This window comes from Dasypus novemcinctus, chromosome 20 (assembly GCF_030445035.2).
Source record: "Dasypus novemcinctus isolate mDasNov1 chromosome 20, mDasNov1.1.hap2, whole genome shotgun sequence".
Taxonomy (NCBI): Eukaryota; Metazoa; Chordata; class Mammalia; order Cingulata; family Dasypodidae; genus Dasypus; species Dasypus novemcinctus.
This window is the reverse complement of record NC_080692.1, coordinates 25,990,369-26,016,403: the sequence shown is the minus strand read 5'-3', so window position 1 is coordinate 26,016,403 and position 26,035 is coordinate 25,990,369. Positions and strand designations below refer to the sequence as shown.

Genomic DNA, 26,035 nt, shown 5'->3' with positions numbered 1-26,035 from the left:
GCGTCCACCTGGGTCAATTCTTTCAGGCTTCTTATCTCTTGTCTTAAGCAGAAAAAAATGGGAAAGACTGGCAGGGTTAGGTGGTGAATGGAAGGAGCATAGAGTAATAAAATATGTTAAAAACTTGTTTAACAAGGATTTGTATCCAAATATTTGTCTTTCATCGATATTGAGGCTTTTGCAATTTGGAAGTCTCCAAATTATGGCTTACTTGCTTCCTGCTTTCTTCATCTTACTCCCTTTTTTGCAACATGTTGGATTCTTGAGAACCCTGAAAGAAGAAGAATATAGAATTAGTACCGTGATAGGATTAAAATCCATCAATTTAGATATAGAGAGATGATGATAGACAGATATAGATATAGATGGAATAGAATATGATAGATTAAGATAACAGATGTGGCAAAGTGCTGAAAGTTGGTAAATTTGTGTATCCAGACGGGATTATGACAGAATTATATGTACTATTTTTGCAACTTTCCTGTAAATTTGAATTTAATTAAAAATTTAAGAACTATATAAATTACTATTACACCTCAGCATTTACTAAGGCACTCTCTTGGAAGAAAAACCCCTAGTATGAAGCACTCAGACAACTCAGCTCTCTCACATAGTTCCACTGAAAACCTCCCTCAGGTTCATTGACAAATCCTGGAGGTTCAAGAAAAATGGCTAGGACCGCTGACTCTTTTCCCCCACTCCTATGACTCTCTGAGCTTTCAGAACATCCACACTCACCTGTATACAACTTCTTTTTCATATTGATAACCTAGGAAATTCGTGGAATTATTCACCATCAAAAATTAACCAAAAAATAAAATGTGAAACCATGGAAATGGACTAGTTATAATGAATATATTTCTTCTCTTGAGCCATCATTCTTTCTAGTTTTCCTACTCTTCATTCCCATGATGATTTGATGGGAGAAAAAGCTGGACAGAATTTTACCTCCTGAAAGATGACCTTTAACCGGGTCTCACTCAGTAATAGGTCTTTTTTTTCTTCTTTATTTTCTTTTAAATACTACATTAAAAAAATATGAGGTCCCCATATACCCCTCGCCCCACCCACCCCACCCCTCCCACATCAACAACCTCTTCCATCATTGCGGCACATCCACTGCACCTGGCGAAAACATTCTGGAATACCGCTGCACCACATGGACAGTGGTCCACATTGTAGTCCACATTATCCCCCAGTCCACCCAGTGGGCCACGACAGGACACAACGTCCAGGATCCATCTCTGCAGCACCACCTAGGACAACTTTCGTACTCCATGTTCTGTTTTGTTTGTTTATTTGGGGGTTTGAGGATTTTTTTTTTTAACTTCTGAGTTGGTTCTGCTCTTCATACCTCTGCACATAAATTTGAATGCCCCCCACTCTGTAATTTCCTTTGACCGTGTAATCTCCAGGCCCCAGAACAGGGATTCACTTTTCTAGCCAATTCCAAAGTACATGTTCCTGAAATTCAGCTATTCTGAACTGACCTTGCAAATCCCTCCTGGATCTGTCTACAGAAATTCACTCATGGATGTCGTATTCTAATACCAACTGTTGAATCCTCTCCCCACGCCTCATCCCTAAGGGGGAGTGGAGACTTTCACATCACTGCTTGTAAGATGTCACTTCCAAATGCCAAGCCAGGACAATCCCTGGGTTTGTTTTTTCTCCCTTAGGATTTGTGCGCCTGGCTAGAGGGGATGGACCCTGCTCAGGGCGAGTGGAAGTACATTCTGGAGAAGACTGGATTCCAGTGTCTGACAGGAATTTCACATTGCCTACTGCCCATGTCATCTGTGCAGAGCTACAGTGTGGCAAGGCTGTGTCTGTAATGAGGGATGTGCCCTTCAGAGAGGCTGAAGGTCGGGTCTGGACTGAAGGATTCCGATGTAAGGGGCAGGAACAGGAGCTCTGGTTCTGCCCCAGAGTGCTCTGCCCTGGAGGCACTTGTAACCACAGTGGGGCAGTTCACATTGTCTGTTCAGGTGAGACTCACAACAGGACATTGACCTGTCGCCATACCTTCTTGGGTAAGAAAACACAGTGTTTTGCTGAAACCCTGTGTTCTCCTGACAGAGTACACGCAAGTGAGACTCATGAAAAATGGCAGCTCTCAGTGTGAGGGACAAGTGGAGATGAATATTTCCGGACTCTGGAGAGCACTTTGTGCCTCCCACTGGAACATGGCCAATGCCAATGTGGTTTGCCGTCAGCTCGGCTGTGGAGTCGCCAACTCTACCAGAGAAGGAGCATACTTTGTGGAAGGAGATGATGGGGTCTGGAAACACCGATTTCACTGCTCAGGGACTGAGTCCTTTTTGTGGCAATGCCCTATGACTGCCCTGGGGATCCCTGACTGTACCCATGGAAACACGGCCTCTGTGATCTGCTCAGGTAAGAGACAGGTAAGGGATAAGTGATACTCAGGAGACTCCTTGAGTGAAATGCCCAGGCAAGCAAAGAGTGTGCAAAAGCTGCCTTCAAAAGTGGAGCATGCTGTGGTTCCTCTCATTGTTCATTTGTCAGATTAAGGCAAATGGCATTTAAAAATACACAATTTTTTATAAATAAACAAGATTAAACTCAGACATACATAGACTGTTTATGACAACAATGGCCCTGCAGTGGGGAAATATAAACATAATTTATAAGAAAAAGTGTATAAACAATCAACATATAGGTCAATGAATTGCAACATGGACTCTGTCTTGTAACCACAGCCCAGGTTAACAAAGAGCGTCAGCTGCACCCAGAAGCCACCTGCCCTCCACAGCAATCACTGTGCCTGCCTCCTCTCCAAAGGAACCACTCTCCCACAAAATAGTTTTGTCTGTTTTTAAACTTTACATAAAGCCATATACTCTTTCTACTTGTGTGCAATTCCTTTGACTCAATATTTTTGCTGTTTTTTTCCAACTTTATCTAATATCCTTCGGTATGTTATCTTTTATGTTTAACTTCTTTGATTCAATATTATGTTTGTGATTCATCTATATTGTTGTGTATAGTAGTGTTTCATTAATTATTGTTGCAATAAATATTGCGTTGAATGACCACATGGCCATGTATTGATTCATTTAACTAATGGAAGAAATTTTGACTTGTCTCCAGTTCTTGACTATTACAAATCACGATGTTACAAATAATTGTGACATTAACATTTGGATCGAATATGTATGTATTTATTTTGTGTATTTAAACCATGGATTTTTGTTTTCACTCTCTTAATAGAGTTTTCTGATTAGCTGGGTTCTTAATTTTAATGAAGTATAGTTTATCATCTTTTTCCTTTCCCTTCAATATTTCTTATATTCTTTTCAAGAGACCTTGCCTGCCTCAAGATCCTGAAGATGTTCTTCTGCATTATTTTACAGTATTTTCTTCTGCATAGAATTGTATACTTCTAGAATTGATGTTTATGTATGGTGTGAGATAAGGTTTTGAGTTTTATATTTTTATATGGATATCCATATTAAAGGATACGGATCCTTTGCTGAGAAGCCTCTTTTCCCCACTGCAGCACTACCTTTGTTATAAACAGTCTATGTATGTCAGAGCTTTTTCTGGACTCTATTCTGTGCCATCGTATCATTTGCATCAATACCACACTTCCTTAATTATTGTAACTTTATACTAAGTCTTGATATGTGGTGAAGTAACTTATCTCACTTTGTTGCTTTTCTTCCTGAGTGTACTGGACGTCCTTGGTAGTATGCAATTCCACATAAATTTTAGAATCAGTTTGTCATTTTTCACCAAAAAAAAAAAAATATATATATATATATACATATCATGATAGCATCTTGATTGAGATTGTTTTAAATCTACATATGAATTTAGAGATAATTGATTTTGACAATATTGAATCTCCCTATTCATTCATAAGGTATATCTCTCCATTTGTTTAGGTCTTCTTTAATTTTTCTCAGAGATCCTGGGCATCTTCAATGAAGTGATTTATGTTTTTGATGGTATCTTTAACATGGCTTTTTAATTTTGTTTTTATAGTATTTTTATGTTATTTAAAAATAAAATTTATTTTTCTTATATTTTGTATATTGACTTTGTGACCAGTAATGTTACTAAATTGACTTTTATCAATTTTATTGTAGATTCTTTTGATTTTACTGCACTCATGCATTTTTTGCAGCCATGTCCGCAAATAATTTTAGTTTTATTTCTTCCTTTCCAATTCTTATACTTTTTATCTTTTTCTTGACTTTTTGAATTAATTTCGATCTCTAGATAAATGTTAAATAAGAATGGTGATAGCAGATGTCATTATTGTCTTCATTTTAAGGAATTATCTTTCATATTCCACCACTAATGAAATATTTGTTCCAGGGTTTTTGTATATGGCACTTATCAGAAAATCCCTCCTATTTCCACTATGCTAAGAGAATTTATAATACATAGGTGTTGAATCTTGTCAAATGTTTTTTCCATATCTAATGCCATGATTACGTGATTCTTTTCTTAATTTTGTTAATACGGTGAATTTTACATATTTGATTTTCAAATGTTACATGATCTTGTATTTCATATTCTTTTTATACATCTCTGGATTCAGTTTGCTAATTTTTCTTCATGAATTCTGTATCCATGTGCATTAAAACTGTCGGTCTATAATTCTCCTTTCTAGGCAAATTTGGATATTAAGGCTTTGCTGTTCTCATAAAATGAGGTGGAAACTTTTCTCTCCTTTTTCATCCCCTAGAAGAGTTAGTGTTGTCTTTCTTTTCCTATGTATTGTTTAGCTTTTATTTTTAAATAATCACAAACTTAGAGAAAAGTTGCAAGAATCATTTAAAGAACTCCCTTACAACTTTCACCCAGACTCACATATTGTTAACATTTTACAAATATGCATATTATTGTACCTACACATATACATACATATATATATTTGTGGTCCTTTTCTTCTTAAGCATTTGAAAACAAATCTTAAAAGGATCATGCCCCTTTACCCTTAGGTACTTCACCACTCACTTCATAAGCAAAAGACAGTCATATAGCAACTAAACAGCTATCAAATTCAGGGAAAAAAATTTTTGGAGGTACCAGGGCCCAGGATCGAACCTGGGGCCTCGTACCTGTATGTGGGAAGCCGATGTTGAATCACTGAGCTACACTCATTCCCCAAAACAGGACATTTTAAATTGACTCAATATTATTAACTAGGAACTGTGAAAGCCACCTGAGTCTAGAATTTCTTTGCTTTCTGTTTGTTTGGTTAGTTGGTTTGGTTTATTGTTGTTGAAAGGTTTTAATTACAAATTCAACATCTTCAACAAATTCAGGAAAATTCAGATCTTCTATTGTTTCTAATGGCATTTTTATTAAGTAGTGTTCTTTTCAATGGCTTTGTCTATTGCAGCTAAATATTCAGAAGTATCAGCAAAACACTATTTACAGTATGCTCTCATTATCTTTTTAATGCCTGTAGGCTCTGTCATAATATACTGTTTTCTTTTTCTAATGATGGTGTCGCTTCTTATCTTTTTCTTTCTTCCTTAATCACATGAAGAGACGATCAGTTTTTTTGTCTCTTATTTGACTCAATTAATTTTTCTATTGTTTATTTGTCTTTTATATCATTGGTTTCTGTGATTACCTTTTTTATTTTTTCTACCTTCTTTGGTTTGGTTTGATGTTCTTATATCTCCCAGATATGAATACTTTTATCATTGATTGTCAGACTTTATTTTTATTATAGCCATTTGGGCTTCAAAGTTTACTCTAGTCACAGATTTGGCTACCTTTAAATGTTTGGACTTGTTGTATATTTATTACCCCTTAGATAAAAAGTCATTCTAATTTCCTTTGTCTTATTTAGAATTTTATTTCTTAATTTCCAAATACTTGAAAAATTTTAGTTAGTGTTTTCTTATTAATTTTTAGCACAATTGCACCACAGGCAGACAAATTACTCTATGTGATATCAACTGTTAGAAATTTCTTAAAACTAATTTATGATCCAGCATACAATATTTTTATAATATTCCATGTGTACTTGAACATAAATTTCCTATATTTCTTGACTGTATGGTTACACATATATATATATTATTACATTTGTTAATCACTTTATGCATCTCTTCCATTTACTCATTTATATCTGGTTTTCCATCAATTATTGACAGAGGTGTGTTAAAATCCCAAAATATGGTTATCTATTTCTCATTTATATTTTAACAATTTTTGCTTCATGCATTTCAAGGTTTACTTTCAGTTACATATGAATTTAGAATTGTTTTATGTTCCTGTTAGAACCCCTGTTATAAATATGACACACTCTTTGCAACTTTTTCTATAAGCCTACTTCATTTGATTTATTGAAACACTAAATTTCTTTGCATGGTATTTCTTTTCCCATCATTTTGTATTACGACCTTTCTGTGTTCTAAAATTTATGGTGTGTCTCTTATAAGTAGTCCAAACAGTGTTACCTTCCCTGCATTCTACTGCTTACATGCCACTCAAGGGTCAGCCTAGATTCAGGAAATGAGACATAGATCCACCTCTCAATGGATATGGTATCAAAGATTTTTTGCATATGCTTAAATGACACCATATGTATATTGAACTATCCTACTGTATTAGTCTCTGGTGGTTTCCCAACGTGAGGCTCATCTGTCCCTTCTATTTGAATCTATAGTTAGTATTGGAGTTGATAGGTGTGTATGTCTAAGAGACTTAAATCTTTTGTCTATCCATGTACATACCACCTGGACCCTGAATCTCAACAGATTTACAACAGTTACTCTCCAGTTCATGAGATTCATCCAGGACAACTAAAAAGGAGATGATGATGGACAATGACCATCTCAAGGGACAGAGAGAGTCCATACCTGCTAGCAAGATAGTTCCATCCATCTACCCCATGAGATCTAAGCAACCCTCTCAGTTAAAGGCAGAGTGAGCAGCACCATTCCAGGATCCTCAGGATTGGGGAATGAGCAATGGACTAAAGTAGACTTACTGTTTTTCTACTATAGACTTATTATGATCCCAGCAATGAAAGAACTTATCTTATTGATATGGAGGAAGTGCCCACTGGAGTTTCTAAGGGGAAGGAGAAGGAAAAATAGGTGTAATTTGGGACATTTTTAGGAAATGGGACTTGTCCTGAATGACATTGCAATGACAGAGACAGGCCATTGTATATCTTGTAATAACGTATACAAATATGCAGGAGAAAATGTAAACTATAATATAAACTATAATCCATGCTTAGTGTCAGTATTCCAAGATGTGTTCATCAATTGTGGCAAGTGTACAACACTAATGAAGAATGTTGTTGATGTAGGAAAAGGTGGGAGAGATAGGGAATAGGGAAAATGGAATCCCCTATATTTTTTATGTAACATTTATGTAATCCAAGTTTCTTTTAAGAAAATAAGAAAGTATATTTTTAAAACTATGCTACTGTAATAGTGTATTTTCTACTTTTAGTTCTGTCAATTGTGACTTTATGTAGGTAGGACATAGTATATGTGAATGTTAGAACTTTTCATCACATCTCTTATGCCCCTTAATCTATTTTCCGTTCTTTTTTTTTTCTGTGCTTTATTCTATGCATTTTCATCTGATTTTTCAATTAAGTGTTTCTATCTTATGCTGATCTAATGAGTCCTGTTGCACTCATTCTTTGAGTTCTTAACTTTAATTGTTGACTTTTTCAGGTCAAGAATTTCCAGGTGATTATTATTCTCTGCCAAAAAATATTAGTCTTGTCATTTACTTCCTTGACTGTTTTAATCATGGTCAGAGAACACCAAAAGCAGGATGTCCTGTGGCTTTCCTCCTATAGTGTCCTTTTCCCACTTGGTTTATCAATTCACTTCTGTCTGGGTATTTTATTATTGATAGACACTGTATCCGAAGAGTTGCAGGAACCCTTCAGAAAGGATTTCATTTAGTTCCTTGCAGGTCCCAGATATAGGGGCAAATCACCTTATTTAAAGGGAAATGACATGATTAGAAACTGCGCATCCGTCCTTATTATAAGAATGGTCATTCTTCTCTGTACAGCACAAATTTCTGGTTGTCAAATGCAACTTCTCATGCTGGGCAGACCCTGGATTAAAATTTGTGCTCTGGCAGCCTTGTGAGTCTGGCAAAATCTTTGTACAGCTTTTCAGGTTCACACTATTGCCTTTTTTTAAAATTTTTTGTCCGTATTTATTTTTTTAGTAGTACATTCAAAAAATATGAGGTCTATTGCCTTTGAATATTCAAATGCCTCCAGGGGGAAGATGCCCACCTCCAGCCTTTAATTCTCTCTCTGTGACCCGGACTCCAAAACTTCTTGCTGCCTTGGTAGCTCCACAGTGCTGCCAAGCAGTATTAGTATATTCCACTTTTCTACAGTCATTCTCAGTTGAATGGTGTGCTTAAAACAGGCAAGTTACTCATTGTTAGAAGCAGAACTCAACAAAAGATTACCTACGAAGTTATGATAACATCACCCCTAAATTACAGCTTATATCTCAGACGCCTTCACTAGATTATATTTAGTTTAATTCAATTTTCTGTTCCCTAACCTACTAACCTCTGGTCATGATATTTTTGTAGGAAACCAGACCCAGCTACTACCCTGGTGCAACGACTCCATGTCTGATCATGCGGCCTCTTCCTATTCAGAGAAGAGTGCTGCCAGCTGCCCAGGTGAGAGGTCCCCTGGGACCAGGAAGCCCTTCCCATCCTGTAAAAAGGTCCGCACTGACCTGACTCTCTCCCTCAGGGAGCAGACAACTCCGCCTGGCGGACGGGGGCGGTCGCTGTGCCGGCAGAGTGGAGGTCCTTCACCAGGGCTCCTGGGGCACCATCTGTGACGACGGCTGGGACCTGAGCGATGCCCACGTGGTGTGCAGACAGCTGGGCTGTGGGGTGGCCGTCAGGGCCACCGCCTCCGCTCACTTCGGGCCGGGATCGGGGCCCATCTGGCTGGACCACCTCAACTGCACAGGAAAGGAGTCCCACGTGTGGAAGTGCCCTTCCCGGGGCTGGGGGCAGCACAACTGCAGACACAAGGAGGACGCGGGAGTGGTTTGCTCAGGTCTGTCCTCCTTCTTGCCCACATTTGGGGAGAGGCAGCCCAGTCTCAAAAGGGGTGGTGTCTAGACCTGCGGGAAGCGCGAGCTGAATCACCCACAGCACCGGGGGCTCCCTGCCTGGGTCTTATTTTACAAATAGCTATGAAGGATGGATTTCTTCCTGCAGGGATTTCATCTGAAAAACATGAGTTTTTCTAGTGTTTCCAAAATAAAAATAGGACTCGCTCTTCAATCATAGTAAAAAGGGGGGAAACGGGATGACATGCAAACTCCTTGCACACCTCGTATACAACGGTGCACTTCGCAGAGGGTGAGGCAGTACCTGGAGCGCTGCTGCACCACACTTCAGCCCTCATCTCTACAAAGACACCAGCAGAGGGAAGAATGCACTGATTAGGAAAAGAATCATGAAGGGATTTATAAGCCCTTTCCTCATCCTCTCCGTCTTCACTTGCAGAGTTCCTGGCCCTCAGGCTGGTGAGTGAGGACCACGACTGCGCTGGGTGGCTGGAGGTCTTCTACAACGGGACGTGGGGCAGTGTCTGCAGAAGCCCAATGGAGCCCACCACGCTGGCCGTGATCTGCAGGCAGCTGGGTTGTGGGGACACCGGGGATCTCAATGTTTCTGCTGGCATCAGGGTGGCTTCTCAGCCCCGCTGGGTGGATGGAATCCAGTGTCGGAAAAGCGACACCACGCTCTGGCAGTGTGCTTCTGATGCCTGGGACCTCAGCTCATGCTCTCTGAAAGAAGCAGCTCACATCATTTGTGCAGGTGACTCTTTCATCCAAACTTGAGTGGTGTGTACTAGTTGTATGGTTTAAGTTTCATATTGAGCCTACAAAATGCATCTATCCAAATCTTTTAGCCCCAGATTCAACATTTTGTGCAAAGCTAGAAAAGGATATTAAGGTTCAATATTAAATATAAATACCTGGGGGCTTAAAGAGACTACATCTTGCGGCCGTACTGCAATAGAAAGTAAATTGTCTTCACTGGAACTTATTACTCAAATAAGGATGATAAGAGATGGACCCCAATTTAAAATGAGCATTTACTAGGTATATGCTAGGCCTTTTACACTCAGAATAATACTTAGTATTCATGGAAAGCCAGTTAAATATTTGATTTGATTATGATTATGATCGATTTTCAGTTGAGAAACTGATGTGAAAAGAGCTTTGGTGCAATGCTGTCTTTTTGTGAATAAGTGCCAAAACTGGAAATCCAATTCCATAAGCCCATTCACAAAGCATTGCCCTTTTCCAACCCTAATCCTTTTGTCAGGTGGTTAACCTATAAGCCTTTTGTGAGCACCAACTCTTTGCAAGGCCATATTATAGGCATAAGGATTGAGTGGAGAGAAGTTATGTATAACCATGCTGAAGGTTTCAATTTAGTGATAAAGACTTGTTGTGGAAATACATGGCTATCTTATATAGTTCTTCCTCATAATGACAGTCAATCTCCAATGTATCTGCAAATTTTTTCATTCCCTTCACCCTCCTTATGCCTGTGCTTTCTTTTTTGCCCATTTAGATTTTAGGATCTATCAATACATACCCTCTCTTACAACCACCTTCAACTCCCCTGCTACACTTTTCCTCTGTGAAACTCATCTGGCTAAATCCCTACCATTGGAAAACATGACTATCTGCACATCCCTCCCTGAGCCCATGAGGTTGAACTGGGCAGGAGAAAAGTACACAGAACATACTGGTTTCCCCACAGGGAAATCAACCATCTTTCACACCCCTACTCAACTTTCTCTGTTTCATTTGTTCACCTACATTCCAATACTGATATTTCATACCTCCTCTTTTTTGCCTCAAATTACCAATAACTGGTTCCAGTACTCACTCAACCTAATCTGCCTTCCTTTATCCTAAGATAATAGAAATAATTGTTTGGGAACTCCCTCATCTTTATTGCACTCTATCTATCCAACCACTGCTCTGTATCTGCACTCTTTTCTTTTCCCATTAATGAAGGGGGATGTGTCCTTTCTCCTTTGTTTCATGGTATTCCCATTACAACTCTAGATTCCATCCTCTCCTATTTTCTGAAGAATATTGATGCTAAATAGGACAGAGTTGGTCACTTTCTCCTTATTTCAGCTCATTTTATTCCTAGGGTTTCCTCAAACCCTACTCTTCTTCTGTTTTTGACATATTTTTGACCATGACCAGTCGATGAATGAGCCATTCAAAGTCATTCTTGGGGACCATCAAGCCGTTGAGCACCTGCTTCCCACATGGGAGGTCCTGGGTTGAGTTTCCTCATGCCTCCTAAAAAAACAAAGAACAAGCAAAAAAACTGAAAAAAACAGCTCAGAGGAACCAGTGTGGCTCAGTGTTTGAGCACCGGCTTCCTACATACAAAGTCCCAGATTTAATCCCCAGTGCCCGCTACCTCAAAAAAAGAAAGTCATTCTTGATTTCTGTTACAATGGTTTTGTTATCTGGACATTTCCTTTTGATTCTTTCTTCAAGTTTCCTTCTCTCTGCTTGCCTTATCCATCTGTTCTCATGTTGTCCACTTTTAACTGTACAGCAATTAGCATATTAATCATAGTTATTTTAAATTCCCAGCCTAATTATCCCCAAATGTCTGAAACATCTGAATTTGGTTCTATTGCTTGCTTTGTCTCTTCAGGCTATGATATTTTTTTTTTAGGAGGCACCAGGGATTGAACCCAGGACTGCATACATGGGAAGCAGGCACTCAACCACTGAGCTACATCCAACTCCCTCTTCAGACTGATTTTTGCCTTTGTAATGCCTTGTAATTTTTTGTTGAAAACTATACATGATATATCAGGCAAAAGTAGCTGAAGTAAATAGGTCTGTAGTGTGAAGTTTTCTTTTTATTTGGATAGGAATTAGGTTATGCTTACTGTTTGTTGTAGCTGTGGGTTCAGAAGCTAAAAGTTTCTTCAGTGTCCTTGTTTTTGCCTCCACCCACTGTTGCCTTTGGGTTTCGCTAAAGACTCCTTCTTAAATAGAGTCTCTGTCTTGCATTTTTTTCAGCAGTACTCCATGTTATTATACAGGAGCCCTGTATGAGGTAGTAAGGTGCAAGGGGAGTGGAAGGTTCTGTAATCCTATGAGTAGGTCTCAGCCCTATAGTGAGCCTGTGTTCCTGGGCTGTGAATTCACAAGTGCCTCTCAGCCATTTTTTTTCTCTTGCTAGGTGTAACAAGAAGGCTACAGTTAGCTGTAGTTGTGGGTGGATATTTACCTTCTTCCAGATCAATTAACCTCTGATAACAGTTTCCCTTGAGTGTAGGCTGTTGGTAAGGAGAACAAAACACATGGGGCTTATTTCAAAATGGTAATTTTTTCCCTATCCTTGCTGGGAGCAGGAAGCAATTGTTCTCTAATCTCCATCCTGAGTACCTGATGGTGCTCCTGGAGGTAAAACTCAAGAAGCTTTTCTCTCTCAAGCTCGTCCATACTCATTCTCCAGCAATTAGTCAGTTACCCTTATGTGTCCTTACCAGGCTTCAGCAGAGGCTACTGCTTCCAGTCAGCTGTGATTCTTTGAATCTGCCTGTCTTTCCAGTGTTCAGGATGGTTTGCCCTGTAGACTCAATTCTCAGGTGGCTCTGAGAAGAATTGTTGATTTTCAGTTTGTTCATCTTTTTTTTTTCTTTTTTCAGGATGAAAGCAATGACATCCAAACTCTTTACATGTTGAACTAGAAACTGCTTGTCTATTCTTCTGGTTTTTTCCTGCCCCACTAATTGCCATCTTTTATTCGTTCCTCTCCCTATGCTCAACCTTGAAATATTGCACAAGCTCTGAGCTCAGTCCTGGGCAATTGCCATCTATGTTCTCTTCTTTTTGACATTCTATTTCTTTTATTTTTCTCTTGTGAGACCAAATTCTGGAGACGTTTCTTGAGAAACCTCTAATTATGCTAGAACTGTTCTACAAAAAAAAAAAAAAACAAGCTGCTTGGAGTTTCAGAGTTATAACTGTTTCCTCAAGTGAGAAACCATCCAGCAGAGGATGGGAGATTAAGTTTCAGAATTTTTTTACAAGGGAATTCTAAATAAGATGCATGGTTTATTAGAGATGATATGGAAAGAGCATGTAAATTCTGAGATGTTCTGACAATATATCCTTATAAATAGTTTTCTGTGAAATAAGCTATTTTCTTATCATTTCACATATTCTTGGTTTTTCTATGAATTAAAGTATTTCTTTGTTTTTTTATACTTTATATTTTAATAAACTTCCCAGTATAATTGTCTCTGTGTTATTTTGTCCATTTTGTGTAATTATCTATGTGCATAATCAATGTCTCAACTCAATTTCTGTCCAATTGTCTTTTTCAATGAAACTATCTTTTACTGATCCCCCGGGTTCTAAACACTGTAAAATTCTTCTACTAATATTTCCCCTAACTTTCCTTATGTTTACCCATTTTTCTATTTCACATGATACTAAAATCATAAAAGCATCTTTTAGCATTTGTTTCACATAATTCATTTTTAAATTATACAATATGATACATTTTTTTCTCTCAATCCCTTTTACAATTTCCTTTTTGTATTCCAGAATAATTTTTCTATTGATTATTGGCCTTTAATAGGGAAAAAAAATCCCATTACTACATCCAAGTTATTCCATTTTATTTGTTAATTTATAGGAGTTGAAAGAGTTCATCACAAAGAGTAAACACAGATGTACAATTCAACTTGGAATAACCTCTCCTTCCTTTATTTATTTATGTTTTTAGTAAATAAATGTTTATTGAATTCTTTCTGAGAGCCATACAGTATTCTAGGAACTAGTGAGGTGAGTAAGACAAAGTCCTTTCTCTAATTGTATGGTGTGGTAAGGGGTTGCTTTAAATCAATCAAAATCAAGAAGTAATTGACAGTAATAATTTCACATGGCTATAATTTTTATGAAAATGAAATTAGGGTTACATGAGAGAAAGACTATTGGCAAATATAGGGTCGAGTTGGTATTGGTTTACAATGGTGGGATACTGGGACTACAGCTCTAGGAGAGTTGGGGGTGCTGGTGAGATCATGATCAGTCCATCAAGGCAAACTCCGGCCCCAGGATGGCCCCTCCTTCAACACCCAGGACACCACAGAGATCTTGTCTCTTCTCTCAAAGCCCCATAACTTAAGTTCTGGCTTCCTAGAGTCTCCAAGAGCACCTACTCATCCAAGACCTTGCTAACCTAGGTACTTACTGCTTGGGACGGGACACAAGTGTGTATCACTATGGAACACAAAGATCAATGGTGTCTAAGGTGTACCCACTCTCCTTTAATGAGCCACAAACCTCATTTTGAGGTTTCAGTCAGTCAAACACAGGACCATTGAGAGTTGAGGGATTCTTCATGTTTGTGGGCCTCATCAATTTCTTTAAAGAATAAAAGCACCTAATTCCCACTTTGGCAATGAAGCCAGAAAGGTACAGCCCAAAATTCTGTTTGTGCTTTCCTGAGAAGGAAGGGGAATATTTATATATTATTTATATAAACTGATGAAACCACAGCTCAAGAAAATATATTGAAATACCAAATTAGGTCTCAGATAGTCAGTCACCTTTTAAAGGTGATCTTTCTCTATGCACATGAATTCTTCTTGTCCTTTGTGCTGAATGGACCCTTAGAAGCCTGTTCTGACACAGACTTGGTGACCACTTGACCAATCCCATCTCCCGCGATTCAGCTCTTCCCCACTGTCTCTTTCTGCAGGCGCAAGACACAAGAGCTGTCCCACAGCGACCCCCTGCACAGGTACGTCAGCCTCTCCTTTCTCCCCTGTTGGCCCTCGGGCCTCCCTCCCTCCCCACACATCCCCTCCCTCCCTCTGTGGGCAGTCACCAGAGGTGCTGCTGCCTTTTAGACAAAGAGAAGCTCAGGCTCAGGGGAGGAGACTCCGCGTGCTCAGGCCGAGTGGAGGTTTGGCACGACGGCTCCTGGGGCACGGTGTGCGACGACTCCTGGAGCCTGGCGGAGGCCGAGGTGGTGTGTCGGCAGCTGGGCTGTGGCTCCGCCCTGGAGGCCCTGCGGGAGGCCGCGTTTGGCCCGGGCAACGGGAGCATCTGGCTGGACGACGTGCGATGCGGGGGCAGCGAGGCCTCCCTGTGGGGCTGCGCTGCTGTGCCGTGGGGGCAGGGCGACTGCAAGCACGAAGAGGACGCTGGAGTGAGGTGCGCTGGTGAGTGGGGGCAGACCCTTGGCTAGAGGGAGGGAGGGGTGAGTGTGCGCCCAGAAACCCTCCTGGGCTGCACTGTTGCAGGGACTCTGACTCCCAGATAGGTGGTGTCTGGTCTCCTGACTCTTCGAAGACAAGAACAGGCAGGGTTGGTCTTGAGACCTTAGCACTCTCCCAGGCCCACCCAGTCCAGTGGTCCTACTGCCTTCTCTTCTCTGCAGGGGAGAGGACCACGTTGCCCCCCAGCGCTAGAGGTGAGTGACTCTTCTGCCCCGAGTCCTGTGGTAGAGACACCCAGATTTCCAGTGACCTGCACTGTGGAGCCTACATATTTCTGGCACACTTAACCATATCACTACAGGAAAGGCCTGATGACCAGGAGTTCACTGCCCTGTCACACTGTGACAACTGTGAAACTCCCAAGGTTCACCGGCCTTCCATTTACAGACATCCCTAGGACCAGACCCAGCAGTCAGTGACTCATCGGGCCAGGACCTGGGGCAAGCACTTCTTGGGGCTCCTGCAGACTCACTGTATCTGAACCGGGGACTTCATGGTCCTGAGGACTCAGGAGGTGGAAGGGGAGGGGGGTTCTCCTGGGCCCTAAAGCCTTGCGGACCTTTGGACTTCACAGGGCCCAATGCTCCAGGCTCAGCTCCCGTCCCTGGCATCTTCTCCCTGCCTGGGATCCTCTGCCTCATCCTGGGATCCCTGCTCTTCCTGGTCCTCATCATCCTGGCAACTCAGCTGCACAGATGGAGAGTGGAGAGCAGAGGTGAGCCCTGGGGAGGGCGCACTGGGGAACACGGAAGGAGTGTCAGCAGGACATGCAGACAGGTGTGACAAGGTGAAAAATGCACATGTTTAAGTCTTCACTCCCACTATCTGGAAAGTCTCTCCCTTCTCTTCATAGACTCCAGGATTGCAGAAATTCAAGTCCTTCATCCTAGGTTGACTGTGGAAGCTCTTAAAAAGTATGGCTTCCCATGTGTTTTAGTTTCCTGGCTGCCAAATAAAATAGTGATTTTAACAACAGGTATTTATGGGCTCAAGATTTTGAGACTAGGAGAATTCTAAAATCAGGCATCACCAAGGTCATGCTTTCTACCAAAAGACTGTGGCCTTCTGGGACTCCCTAACAGAAATCTTTGGTCCTTGGCTTCTCCATCACTTGGCAATGTGCATAGCAGCCTCTCCAGACTTCTCCTTTCTCTTCTGTGTTCCATTGACAGTGAGCTTCTGGCTGCTCCCTCCGGCTTTCTCTCCATGTCTCTGAACTTCATTCTGCTTATAAAGGTCTTCTGTAATAAGTTAAGAACCACCATGATCCAGTTGAGCCTTATCTTAACTAAAGGAATCTCATCAAAATGTCCTGTTTACAATGGGTTCATACCCACAGGAATGGGTTAAGTTTAAGAACATGTTTTTCTGGGGTACATAGCCCCGTGTTACCACACTATCTGAACAGTGTCTGAGGAGATTGAGTGTAGGTTTACGCTCAAGACAGGGTCAGGAAACCTAGCTCTGGATCAAGAGGGCACAAGTCTATAGAAAGGAGCCTTGACTGCCCATAGGGGTATCTCCAGAGGTGACATTGTGGAGCTCTGAAGGTTTGGTTTATTGCTAAGAGGATTGTCTCTGGGGTAGACTCTAAATTTGTGCTGCTTTCTCCAGCCTTGCTTGATTACGAAGATGCTCTCGATGAGGCCTTGTATCAAGAGATCGATTACCTCATAAAACTAGAGAAGGAGGATCTGCTGAGCAGCCCAGGTGTGTGGCCCATGCCTTCCCCTCTGTTTCCAAACTTTCAATGAGTTTGGGTATCTTCTGCAAGCACAGATCAACAATAACCAACCTTGTATGGTCAGCCTCATCCAAGCCCTCTCTTTACATGCCTGGAACTTCAAGGTTTCTTCTAAACCTTGACATTGGACCTCATACTATGGGAAAGTTTTACTCTTTTTCTGTGATATTTTCTCCCTACCAGGAAACCTGTCTGTTGACTCGGGGACTAAGTTGCCGTATTACATAGGGGACAATGAAGAACATGGAAATCCTGAATCTACCCCAGGTAGTAGGAGTGGGTCTTCCAGTGAATGGTGGTGATGATGATGAGGAGGAGGAAGCTCATCTAGAAGGATGTCCATCTGTGATTAGATGGAAAGGATCTCTTCTCTGAACTTGGCAATCATTCTTTCCTCTATCTGCTTACTCTGTGACCTCAAAAAGGGAAAGATTAGTCTCAGTTCTCTGTTTCCACAGATACTTCTACTCAGTCACAGACTTATGTCTAAGGTACTGTTATAGATTCAAAAGCCATATTTTCTAAATAAATTCTGAAACTGAAAATATCAAAAATTCCATCATGAGAAAGAACCATGGGAAGGTAGTTTTGAGATAGTGTGATATTTTGACCATTTTGTGTTTTTATGTGTATAATGAGAGAGGAAAATTGGCTTTGGTATAGCTCTGGAATATATGGAGTGCATGGTGACTGTACTTATCAACTACAAGAAGCTCTTATTTGCAAGGGAACTAAGTGGAGAATGTTCACCTTCCATCTTTCTCAGGTAGTAGAGTTGGACAGCTCGTAGGTGGGGGTAAGCACAGAACAGCTCTGTGGATCCTGATGTCAACAGAGCACTGGAAGGTCTCCTGTGATTATATTGGTGGGATCTCCTGTCTCTGAGTGATACCCTCACCTCCTCCCCAGCAATTCCATATCTCTCACAGCCTCAGAAAGTAAGAGAATTCTTGAGTTCTCTTGGAATAGATTCATACTCCCTCAGTCACAGATATGTACATATTATGTGTTTCAGACTCTGTTATCAAATGTCTGAAAATAGTAGCTGAAACTTAAAGCACAACAGCTTTTGCTTCACCTTTATGGTGTGAGAAGCCATTTTAGAAAAATATTATTAACCTTGAAATATTGAATATTCTAAGGTTTTAAATGTTTCATGGGAATACTGAGATCAAATATGTACCTTGGGACAGCCTTGGAATATGGGACCTGTATTATCAACTGTAATAATCTCTACATTATAAAGGGTTTTGGGTGCGATCTAATCCAACCCATAATTTGCTATTGAACCTTAGTACTTGTCTGCTTTCAGAGCCTCCAGGGCAGCACATTGATGCCACAGGAAATGGTTATGATGATGTTGAAGAATTTCCTGTTCCTGAAAATCCTCCTGCCTCTGGGATGAATGGGAATAATTTTTTCTCAGAGGAGGGAGATGGTGCCAGGTTTTCCAAGACTGGTGAGTGAATAGCTGTCTCCAGTAGTCTTACTACTTTATCATAAAGAAGGTGAATATGGACCCATCAATAGTTGTTTTTTTTTCTGCACTATCGAAATTGATTTGGAGGTTCTTTTAGGTTGTGAGAGATGATCTGGAAAGTTTTTTAATAATAAGTTTAAGCGAATTTATGAGCTATTTTGTTGCTTTTTGGGAACCTAATAACCAAACATTTAAAGTTGAATTTGCCCACTATTGGTGCAGGATGTGGAACTGCCTTGATTAAAGAGTCATAAAATTGCTGCTGTAGAAGGAAACCAAGACATTTTATCTCAGTGTTTCATTTGACAGATGAAGACCCTCAAGTTCCCTGGAACCAGGCCTAGATGTAAACACATGTTCCCTGGGAAACAGGCTATAATGGGATTTCAATGAGCAACCCCCTTTGGCATCTGACAGAAGACCCACAGTTGTTCTCATAAATACTTTAAGTCTGGCCTGGTCTGTTTTTGAGGTGCTGTGGGATCTGAGGAGGTGATCCCATTCCTTAAGAAATCAGACTTCCTTAAGAAATCATGGCTTTACACAGGGCAGCTGAGTCAGTATGAAGTAGTTCTAGTGTTTCAGACATTCACAGAGTCCCACAAATTAGTGTGTGGCCACTCTGTTTTGGTCTCTCCTTCCCCCAGGGACTCTATTCTGTCTTTTTACATCACTGTCATCAGGATTCTCCTTGCTGTTTCAGATGCCTCTCTGCAGTCTCCTAGAGAAACTGTGAACCCTAGAGTGGAAGGCAGAGGTTCTTCCTTGGTCCTGGAGCAAGGAGAAGATCGTGGGTATGATGATGTTGAACTTAGCACCATGTAGCACCATTTTTTGGAGCAAACAAGCCTGCAAAGAGTCTACTGTTATCTTTACAAAATAAATGAAAATCTTGTCTTTTTCATTTCTGCAAAGTTTTTATGTGTACCTGTAATGAAAGGAAATTATTCCTAGTAAATTCTCTGAGTTTCCCAGAAACCAATGCTCTTTTCTTACAAATCAAATTGCATTCAATCCTATTAACCTTGGAATATCAGTATTCAAACATAAGTCTTTCTCCAGGTGAAATCTCAATTGAAAAGTCAGTGTTAACACCTTCTTACAGGCTACATTCTCACCTTCCTTTAGGCACAGAGAAGTACATACTTTTCTCTAAGATCATGAAACTCTAAAATCAGGCCTGTAACTAAGCACTTTCTCTTAGGAAGCAAATTTATGAATCAACCTTCTAGTTGATTCTGTCCTTGAGTACCACACATTTCAATTAGAAGAGATAGACAGAAACAATATTCACTCCAGCTAAAGCTCCAAAAATTAGAGTGAATCTCTAATTTCACTAAACCATCAAATGACTATTTAAAGAAATTCCTTAACTAATAGTTCAAGTCTTGTCACAACTCACATTTTTTGTGCATCCAGACAGAGAAGTTTACCTGGATCTCTTCAAGGGATAACTCTCTGTACAAAATCTGACTTTTAATTTCTTGGCATTTGTCCTAATTATACTACATAGAATAAATTGTCTAGATCAGAGGAGACTACATTCCCGTTAGGAGGCAGTAAGACTGAGAGACATAAAACCTGTTTATCAAAACAGACTCAGATGCAGAATAGCAACATAAAATGGCAAAGAGAACCTATCTGATAGGAATCCTGAGATATAATATGATCCCCCTGCTCTAAAGAGTGTTTCAGAGAATTGTTTTGCATCAACCTCTGTATGAGGCTTTCAGAGAATTGTTTTGCATCAACCTCTGTATGAGGCTATATCCATCAATCACTCCCTCCCCACCATATAGGTTTGTATAAATCCATTGATCCCCGCTATCTCTGTGCACCAGTCAGAATCATGTAGATAGATCTGAGATGATTGGTAATTATAGAGACAACCACACTCATTTTGCCTATTCATATACAAACCCAAGAAATTACAAATCCAAATAATATCCAACCTAGAGCAAAGAAAATAAAATGAAGATCTGCTGGATAAAATTCTTACATCATAACACTTTCCATACCTGACAAGTTGTGAGCAACTTTCACAAGAGGTTATGAAAAGGGGAACAGATGTAGTGCAAGCAGTTGAGCACCTGCTTCCTACATGGGAGCTCATGGGTTCAGTTTCTGGTTCCTCCTAAAAAGAAGACAACAACAAGCAAATAAACAAAAGAACCAACTCTCAGGGAAGCCAGTGTGGCTCAGGGAATAAGCACCAGCTTCCCACATATATGAGGTCCAGGTTCAATCTCCAGTGATAGTTAAAAAAAAAAAAAAAAAAAAAGGAGGCAATGAAAATTATGGTAGATATACAGTGTAGAAAGGGAGACACTAAAAGGATCTGAGGGATTGCTAAATGAAGGATAGATTTAGATTTCTTATTGACTATACAAGGAATGGTTATTTGTGGGTGCCCAAGAATTAAGAAAAAGAGCTCAAATCCTTTGAGAATAAGAAAGATCATGTGAATAAATAGATTGCAAAATCTATTCACCACTATGGAATCAGTATTTGATGGAAGAAACAAGGGAAGTTAAAAATGATTATGTACATTTCTGGGTATAAAAAACAGACAGGTTTAACATTACTCTTTATCACCCAGCCATCTCATCTCTTAATATGAGCAGAGCATTGAGTTGGTGCTTATCCATAAGCAGTGAAGATAAAACCAGAAAAATTATACAAAATACAAGATACTCCTATGGTGACTGTGGTCCCTCTGCTGCAACAGCATCAATCTTGCACTCCAGGTTTAAATGAAGGAGGGAGGGATTCCAACACGTCCTACTGACCCAGTGTGGAAAGATTATCTGAGTCCGCATACAGTCTATGAGGATATCTATGATAAACATTAAATTGCTACACAAACAGAGCATTTGTGAATCAGGACAGAAACGAAACAAAGATTTGCTGAGAAACAGAAATAAGGTCGTCGTCATAATTTGGGAAATGCAGTCAGATCAGACTCATGAAGGAGAGTTGAAAAGATAAACCAGAAGAGAAGAAAATAATTCCAGCTCATCAGTAGGATCATCAAACTGGATGTTGTATGCCCCGCCCATCATTTTGTGTACGTCCTTACTTTCAAACACAATAGTTTCCAATGTCATCTTGTAGCAAGGAGCCCTGGTTCCTCTCAATGGTGAATGGAATTGTATTGAGAAATTAATATCTAGGTCTTGGGTGAACTCTTTGCTCCTGGGATGAGATTGCTTTAATGCGCTTTCAGCAGACAAAGTATGATATAGATTATTTCAAATGATTTGTTCATACAGACTCCTCTAATTCCAAAACCATACCACAAGGTTTTTCTTTCTTTGTCCTCTTCCATATTTAGAGTTTCCTTCTCCCATATGATAATCCCAACTCCTAGAAATTTTAATATATTTACACATTTGCTCATTCCTACAAGTCACACAAGCTAGTTTCAGCATTGCTATACCCACAGCATTACCAACATCAAATATATTAAGGAAATGTCAAGATTGTGCTGCAGTTCTTTTTGTCTTAGATTAAGGGTCCATAGTCCAAGTACTGAGTTCAAAATTACTAGGATTATTTTCCTTTTCTCTTTTGTATGGTTATGTTATTCATCTGGCATACAGTTCTGTTCATTTGTTTCTATATACCACCCCCACAATATATGAAGAGTGCCTATTTCCTTCAGCGTTGCTGACAGGCTGTTAAAAAGCTTTTGAATCTATGCCAATCAGATAGAGGAGGAATAGTATCTTAGTGCAGTTTTAATTTCCATTGCTCTTTTATAAGTGAAACATTTTCATACATGAATGAGAATTTTATACCAGAGAGGAAGCCCACTGGTCTGAAATTCTTCCTCTGATAGTTCAATCCTATCAGACCCCTCTAATCACTTCTGTAATATCCAAGTAGCCAGAAGTTCCTATATTTCTGTCTATATTCCTTCTGGATTTGCTCTATCTACATTTCATCTTCTTGCCTTCTTGTCCTCCTTGGATGATTGCTAGTCAGGCCACCATTATCTTGCAGTAAGGAGAGATATATGTTGACATAATTCCCTTAGAAAGCATTTATAATCGGACAGAAAGAAGTGACAATATCCTAAACAAAGAAGAGAAAGTAACAGAGAAGAAAGAATGCATTTAACAGGCTTTGATGACCAACTGGATATGAGGAAAGAATGAGGTGGGTTCTGGATGGGCTTAAATAATAATTAGCACACATGGGAGCAAAATGAGAAAGGAAGAGGTAATTATATAGGATTAGATTTTTAGTTGGTCCAAGAAAATTTGGGCAGGGTAAGGAAACTACAGATATCTCTGCAATGCCAACAATCTCAACTTTGAAACTCACACTTAAATCTGTTGCCTAAGAATTAAGAAGAGATGACCCGGCATCTCAGTGAAGAACATACAAGAATCTTCAGGATTATTTTTACATGAGACCATCTTGTTAGAAATGAAGGTCCAGTGTGCACCAAGTTTAGTGTCCCCTGTCTAAGTAAGAGAGAACTAGAATATTTATGTGCCTGAGCAGGGTAATGCCTTGAGTATCTTGCGGGGAAGGTGAGAAAACAGATCAGTTCACTCACCTGATATTTCCTCTGGGGGAAACTGTGTTTGGGGACAAATCTCCTAAGAGCAATTGAGATGAAACTGCTAAATTATCAAGAAAGCAAAAAGCATTTTGTTCAGAATATTTAATTTTGAACAATTTCCATGCAGTACAGTTATAGGTCAGCACCATGGTATATAAGCAATTAGAATATCTGAGGCTTCAGCTCATTCTTAATATAACATCATGGGAGAGTCATTGTAGATGTTCCAGGGGCACTCAGCTCAACATCATCATACCCACTGTCCCATTACCCCTGCCCAGCCCCAGGGTAGCAAGGGGCTATCTTCATCCTTCCCAAGATCAAATGCTTTTCCAGGGAGCTGTAGAGAAAAGCCTGAAACAGTAAAGAGAAACCTCATTAAAACTGTGACAAAGACAGGCCAGAGCCCATGGTGGCAGCATGCTCAAGCACATGGTTCAGAGAAAGAATCTGCATTAGGGTTCTCTAAGGAAAGAGAATCAACAAGAGATATCTGTCAATAGTATGCGATTTTATAAGAGTTTCTCTTGCAGTCATGGGGATACACAAGTCCTGATTCTGCAGGCAGGCTGCAACCAGGGGCTCCAATGAAAGTCCAGTGAAAGTTCTTGATGAGTTCTGGGAGATGATGGTTGTCCAAAGACAAGCTTGGAAATCCTATCTCAATGCTGGAACCACTTCCCCTCTTAAGGCATTCAGCTGATTGGATAAAGCATCACTCACTGATGGCAATCTCTCTTATTGATGTAACTGTAATCAGTTATCTATGATTGACCACTGCAGTAAAGTCTAAGGTGACTAAAGTTGATAAATGCCCTTGTATTACAGTTAGCCCAGTGCTTGCTTGACCAAACAACTGGGCACAATTGCCTGGCTGAGTTGACACAATAGCCTAACCATCACAGCATCCCACAGGACTCAGCAATGCTCCAGGAGATTCAAACTGTTTCATATTCATCACAGCAGGAGATGGACTTCGGGACTATCTTATAAGGATCCAGGCTGCATGGGTCTCTGGTGTCTCAGCTTGTTTGGGAAAAACTGGATCACAGGAGATTTATTGCTAACACAGGTTCTCTGTGAAGACCTGCTCCTAGTGTGCTAAATCAGCAAAGACATGGGCCAAGAATGGTAAGAATCACAAGAAGGAATAAGAAAATTTCTCACTTCACAATAAATGAATTCACAAGAAAAAGGAAGCAGGAGACCACAGCTGGAGAAATCTGAGTTCCTCATTGACAAACCAATTCTGCTCTTGGTAGTCTTGGACTGTGTTCTTAAGCTCCCACAAAAGCAAACCCAGAATCCTCAAGCATGAGAAAAATTCAGTGCCCAAAGAGGCCCCTTTCCAGAAATCACATGGCCCCTTGTATTAGTCAGCCAAAGGGGTACTGATGCAAAATACCAGAAATTAGTTGGCTTTAATAAAGGGTATTTATTGGGGGTAGGAGCTTACAGATACCAGGCCATAAGCGTAAGTTACTTCCCCCACTAAAATCTATTTTCACATATTGGAGCAAGATGGCTGGCAACATCTGTGAGGGTTCGGGCTTCCTGGGTTCCTCTCTTCCCAGGGCTTGCTTCTTTCCAGGCTTAGGGTTCCTCTCTTCCTGGGGGTCCAACTTAAGGCTTCAGCATCAAACTCCAACACCAAAAACCCTCCAGCTCTGTCCTTTGTCATGCCTTTTATCTGTGAGTCCCCATCCACCAAAGGGTGGGGACTCAACATCCTACTAGGATAAGAGGCTTAAATAATTACTTAATCAAGTAAACCTATGAATCCAATATAATCTAATATGATTAGAGGAAAAGATCAGTTCACAAACATAATCCAATATTTCTTCTTGGAATTCATCAATAATATCAAACTGCTACGTGCCTGATGGAGAAATATGCTTCTCTGGAAAACAAGTGGCTCCCCTTGGCCTCTGAAATGTTTGGAATAGATGAGCTCTTAGTTGCCCACCTATTCTGAGTCTACAATCTATCACCATGACTTTAACTTTAAAGGCCACCACAGATGCAGACCTGGCACATATCAGTGCTAACTAATGATCACAGTGTCTCTTTTTTTTTTTTTTTTTTTTTTTTTATTAATTTTTTTATTTTTTATTGACTTTGTAATAATATTACATTAAAAATATATATGTGAGGTCCCATTCAACCCCACCCCCCCACCCCCCCTCTAGGTGATCCTATCAAACAAATGAGGTCACCCAAATCTGAATGCATAGACAGGGACCCTATGTGGAGAAAAACAACACAAAAGCAAACAGAACAACCCCTCCCTCCATCAGAGCCTGTGGCAAGGCTGAGGAGAAATGCTGAGACTTCACACTTGACTTCTATAGTGTAAGGGAAGACGCGAAGCTCACAGGGGCTCTGGAGAGGCCCTTTGTTATTGTTTAATGAGTTTAGGAAGTTGCACAAAGTAATGAATCCTTCCTCTTCCAAAATGATTTTGTCCCTGATTGACTGAGATGGGATGAGGTTTGAGATTTTTCAAAGGAGAGTGGCCAGATTTTCAGATATGTGTTTTCCAAGTGGAGCATACCCATGCCGCCTCCCATACACTATCTAAGATTGTTTGTAAGGTTTCTATGGAAATATGCACGTGGAGGTCCAAGGAACTTAAGTTAAAGGGTTGAGAAAAGAGGCAAGATCCCTGTGGTGTCCTGACAATGAGGGAGAGCAGCTGTTTGGGAGGCCACCTTATCTGACTGGACTGAGAGGCCAGGGCCAGGGTCTGCTAGGAAGGACTGATGAGGCATGATCTCACCTCCCCACCCCACCCCACCCCCCGTTTTCTAGGGTAGTAAGTGCCAGGGTCCCGCCATTGTAAGTCAGTATCAGTGCTACCCCACTTCTGCTGACAGTCTCCATCATATCACAGTAATTTTATTTTCATAAATCTTATAAGTATTTAAAATT

The 26,035-nt window shown here is 40.3% G+C and overlaps 1 pseudogene; it reads left to right on the top strand.

Annotated features, from left to right (window-relative positions):
- The window catches only part of LOC101414977 (antigen WC1.1-like), a 313,117-nt pseudogene extending 293,632 nt beyond the window's left edge, over positions 1-19,485 (top strand).
- Positions 19,486-26,035: the final 6,550 nt, after the last annotated feature.